Raw genomic sequence first — 5,254 nt, 5'->3', positions numbered from 1 at the left:
GTGTTTTTAGTAGAGACAGGGTTTCATCATGGCGAGAATGGTCTTGATCTCTTGACCTCGTGATCCACCCACCTCGGCCTCCCAAAGTGCTGGGATTACAGGCCTAAACTTTATGTTTTCTCACTCATTCCACAGCCTGGTGCAGTGGAAGGATAAACTGTTTTCCTTTATAGTGCTTTGAGTTATTGTTTTATGGAAGTATAAACTTTGAAACCAGACAAGCTCAAGACTCTTGTCCTTTCCCTTACTAGCTGTTTGACCTTGAGCAAGTTTCTGTATCTGTAAAATGAAGATAAGAATGGTATCCTCTACAATGGCTGCTATGAGGATTAGAAGAGCACATCCTAGAAGCTCCATGAATTTATGGCAAAGTGCTTTCTAATCTATAAAGAGCTACAAGGATCTGCATGATGATGTGTGAGTAGGTAGTACAGAAAAAAATAATTGTGGGATTAGCAAACTTGCAAACAAGTGACAGTTATTTAAAAGTTAGATAGGGTACAAAACAGCAGAAAAGCAAATGGATTTTCACAAAGTGTTTTTTCTTATGTTAGGAGGAAATCTAGTTGTTAAGTGCTTGATACATGTGCAAGAGGAAAACATCATCCGTCCACAAGTATAACCATCAGCACTGCTCAATAAATACTAGTACATGCATTTTTTTTTTGTATTTTATTTTTGGGTTTTTTTTTTTTTTTTTTTTTTTTCGGATTTTTTTTTTTTTTTTTTTTGACACGGAGTTTCACTCTTGTTGCCCAGGCTGGAGTGCAATGGCGTGATCTCGGCTCACTGCAACCTCCGCCTCCTGGGTTCAAGCAATGCTCCTGCCTCAGCCTCTCGAGTAGCTGTGATTACAAGCGCCCACCACAAGCCCAGCTAATTTTTTGTATTTTTAGTAGAGACAGGGTTTCACCATGTTGGGCAGGCTGGTCTCAAACTCCTGACCTCAGGTGATCCACCCACCTCAGCCTCCCAAAGTGCTGGAATTACAGGAGTGAGCCACCGGGCCTGGCCCCATGCATTTAAACAAAATAAAATCCCTGGGTGTCCTGGGATAAATTGAAAGTGAGGACTAAGTTTATCCAGAAGTTTATTTACTGATAACTAATTTCATAAACACCATAATAATGACAGTAGTGATAGCAATATTTTCACTACATATTTATATCAGGTACTTTACATACATTAGTTCATTTAATCCCTACAACCTCATAAAAGAGAGATGATCACTCCCTTTCCACTAATAAGGAAATAGAAGCCCCAAGAGGCAATGTGGCTTTCCCCAGATCACACAGAGCAAAGGGAGTGGGATGGAAATGCAAATCCAAAGTTTATTTCAAAAAATAAGTTATTTTGCTCCCCAAATTATACCAACCTCATGAATATTTCTCCTCCTAACATTTGCCTCCAGAATCCCAGTTATAGTTCATCCTTCTGGTCAACAAGGACTTCTTCATTTTTACCCAGAAATGCCCTGTCAGCATCATATTCCTGCATCTGCCTGTCATTTCCTGGCTCTGTAGTGGAATACAATTCATTTCCCTCTTCTTCAATTCCCCAAATGTCATCTTCCTCTTCTTTCTCCTTTTCCTTTTTCTTCTTAGCCTCTTCTGCCTACTTTCTTTTCTCAATTTCTTCATACAGTTCTCACCATTGCTTCTCTAGGTCCTGTTTAGAATGTGGAATTTCAAAATAATTTACAGAGAGTATAAACAAAATTAACCAATAGAAATATCTGGTCTTCCCACAGTCCTTTCTTTCTTTCTTTGTCTGTCTTTCTTTCTTTCTCTTTCTTTCTTTCTTTCTTTTTTCTTTCTTTCTTTCTTTTTCTTTTTCTTTCTTTCTTTTTGCTTTCTTTCTTCTTTCTTTCTCTCTCTCTCTTTGTCTCTCTCTCTCTCTCTTTCTTTCTTGAGACAGGGTCTTGCTCTGTCACCCAAGTTCAAGTGCAGTGGCACCATCTTGGCTCATTGCAAGCTCTGCCTCCTGGGCTGAGGTCTTCCCACCTCAGCCTCCCAAGTAGCTGGGACCACAGGCACACACCACTAGACCTGGCTAATTTTTTTTGTATTTTTTGTAGGGACAGGGTTTCACCATGTTGCCCAGGCTGGTCTTGAACTCCTCAGCTCAGGAGATCCATCCACCTCAGCCTTCCAGAGTGCTGGAATTACAGGCGTGAGACACCGTGCCCAGCCTTCCCACAGTCTTAAGATTTCTGGGATAGTGTTTATTTACATACAAAGTTTTAGTATGTGTAAAGTGAATAGAAATATGTGTGTGTGTGTGTGTGTGTGTGTGTGTGTGTGTGTGTGTGTGTAGTTTGTTCATAAACAAAATTGGTTCCAATTCATCAAACATTTATTGAATGCCTACTGCATTGCTAACCATGGCGCTATAACAGGCAATCTGCACACATTATTTATATTCCTTACAGCAATGTATGAGGTATGTTACTTGTTCTACTTTCTAGATGAGGGATCTGAGGTTCGGACTTCCTTATACATTTCTTGTTGGTCTCCCCAAACTGAAAGTAAGCCCCATGAAGGTAGAAGCTTCTCTATTTTATTTCACTGCTATATCCCCAGCGTCTACAACAGGTACTTAAGTACTTGTCAAGTGAATGTAAGGCTTAATAATAATAGCTACCATGTATTGAGCACTTATTACATACCAGAAACTTATAAGATAGAGGCGATCATTATTCTCCACTTGATGAAGAGAGGTGAAATAACTTGCCTGAATTCATAAAACTACTAAATAATGGAGCCTGGGTTTGAACTCAAGCAGTCTAGCTCCAAAATTCAAACTCTTAATCAATTTGAAAATGTACCTTCACAAAACAACTTTAAACATAGTACTAAAGTAAAACAAGACGAAAACAGACTAAAAAGGTCTAATAATTTTTCCCAGAATGACCACTTCAATTTTTTTTTTAGACGGTATCTCATGCCATCACTCAGGCTGGAATCCAGTGGCCCAATCTCGGCTCACTGCAACCTCCACCTCCCAGGTTCAAGTGATTCTCCTGGGTCAACCTCCTGAGTAGTTGGGATTATAGGCACAGGAAACCACGCTTGGCTAAATTTTGTATTTTCAGTAAAGATGGGGTTTCACCATGTTGGCCAGGCTGGTCTCGAATTTCTGACTTCAAATGATCCACCTGCTTCGGCCTCCCAAAGTGCTGGGATTACAGGCTGAGCCACAGCACCTGGCCCTTGAATTTTTGTTTTAAAGGAATATTAAGTGTCAAAGTTCTTTGAAAAAGAAAGCAACTCTTTTTTTGTGTCTGTGTTTTTGCAGATGCTCCAAGCATAAGCTTAACCTGCCTATTGGATAATCAAGTACTGGCCACAAACCAGGTTTGAATCGACCTTCCTGCAGAACCAGGACATCTGGATAGAGCTTGTCACTGTCATGAGGCCATTGTCCCAAGTATCACTCCACCCATAAAATAGTTCTAGAAGGGCAGGGTAGCTGGTAAACAGCACGTATCACCTTCCTTCTTTCTCATAGTCATCCATCAGAAAATAGGCTTAGGCCTGTAATTTCAAGATTTTGGGAGGCCGAGGCAGGAGGATTGTTTGCGCCCAGGAGCTTAAGACCAGCCTGGACAACATGGCAAGAACCCGTCTCTACAAAAACATTAAAAAAACAATTAACCTGGCATCGTGGCATGCACCTGTAGTCCCAGCTACTTGGGAGGCTGAGGCAGGAGGATCACTTGAGCCTGGGAGGTTGAGTCTGTAGTGAGCTGTATTCTCATCCCCACACTTCAGCCTGGGCCACAGAGCAAGACCCTGTCTCAACAGCAAAATCCAAAACAAAGCAAACAAAAAAAAAAAGAAAAAGAAAATGAGTTCAGTAGCTCCCTTCTAGATCAATGCACTAGAGCAGGCAGTCTGACACACAAAAGGAGCATGGGAGGCCAGGAGTTTGAAACCAGTCTGGACAATATAGCAGGATCCCATCTTTAAAAAATTTTATTTTTAAGTTAGCTGGGTGTGGTGGCACACTCCAGCACTTCTGTAGTCCTAGCTACTTGAGAGGCTAAGGTGGGAGAACTACATGAGCCGAGTTTGAAGCAGCAGTGAACCACGATCAATGCCACTGCACTCTGTGCAGACAGAGCAAGACTCTGTCTCTTACAGATATAGATATGAATGTAGATACATATACATATATGCACACACAGAGAGAGAAAGAGAGAAACTGCAGGGGAAAATAGATGTATAATTGTAGCTAAAAACTTGAATAGCCTCCTCTCAGAAACTGATGCATCAAGGCTTGGATAGTATAATTACCATATTTCAACAATTCTACATACTATATGAGTAGACTTTAGCATGTTAAAAATATAATAAACATGAAAAGTTAAATTATAAAGAAAAATATAGGAGACTCTCATAGTTTGTAATTCAAAAGGGAAGGCAAAACTTCAACAAGTCAAAGGCTGCAGATGACTCTGGGTACTTTATACTCTGAATCTCAGTTCCTACATCTGAAAAATAGCAATAATAATATCTATCCTTCTGGGTTGTTTTAGGGCTAAGTGGGATAACTTTTGGAAAGTGTCGACAGAGCCACAGGTGCAAAGCTATAGATGTCCAGTGAATGTGAGTTCTTTCTCCCACCTCTCAGCCAAGTGACCAGAAATGAGACAAAGACTGTGGCTGATTTTTGAAATGCAAAGAACAGTAAACAACTGAGGAGTCAGACACTTGGAATCCAGAGTGGGGGAATATCTTACTTTTCTTATTCCCCAGGTCTTATTTCCAATTTCTTCAGCAAATTCTTCGTCATTTGTAAGAAGGAAATTGTCAAAGATGCTGCCTAATTTTACCTGTTGAAGTGAAAACAATGGGATTATTAAAACTAGGTGCCTACAAACACACTGTGGAATACTATGCAGCCATTAAAAAAAGGATGAGTTCATGTCCTTTGCAGGAACATGGATGAAGCTGGAAATCATCATTCTCAGCAAACTAACACAAGAACAGAAAACCAAACACCATATGTTCTCACTCATAAGTGGCAGTTGAACAATGAGAACACATGGACACAGGGAGGGGAACATTACACACCGGAGCCTGTTGGGGGGTGGGGGAGTAGGCGAGGGATAGCATTAGGAGAAATACCTACTGTAGATGATGAGGTGATAGATGCAGCAAACCACCATGGCACGTGTATAACTATGTAACAAATCTGCACGGTCTGCACATGTACCCCGAAACTTAAAGTATATATATATATATATATA

The sequence above is a fragment of the Sapajus apella genome, unplaced genomic scaffold (genome assembly GCF_009761245.1).
Source record: "Sapajus apella isolate SASKATOON/1434 unplaced genomic scaffold, GSC_monkey_1.0 scaffold36, whole genome shotgun sequence".
Lineage (NCBI taxonomy): Eukaryota > Metazoa > Chordata > Mammalia > Primates > Cebidae > Sapajus > Sapajus apella.
The sequence above is the reverse complement of the archived record's forward strand: the minus strand, read 5'-3'. Positions refer to the sequence as shown.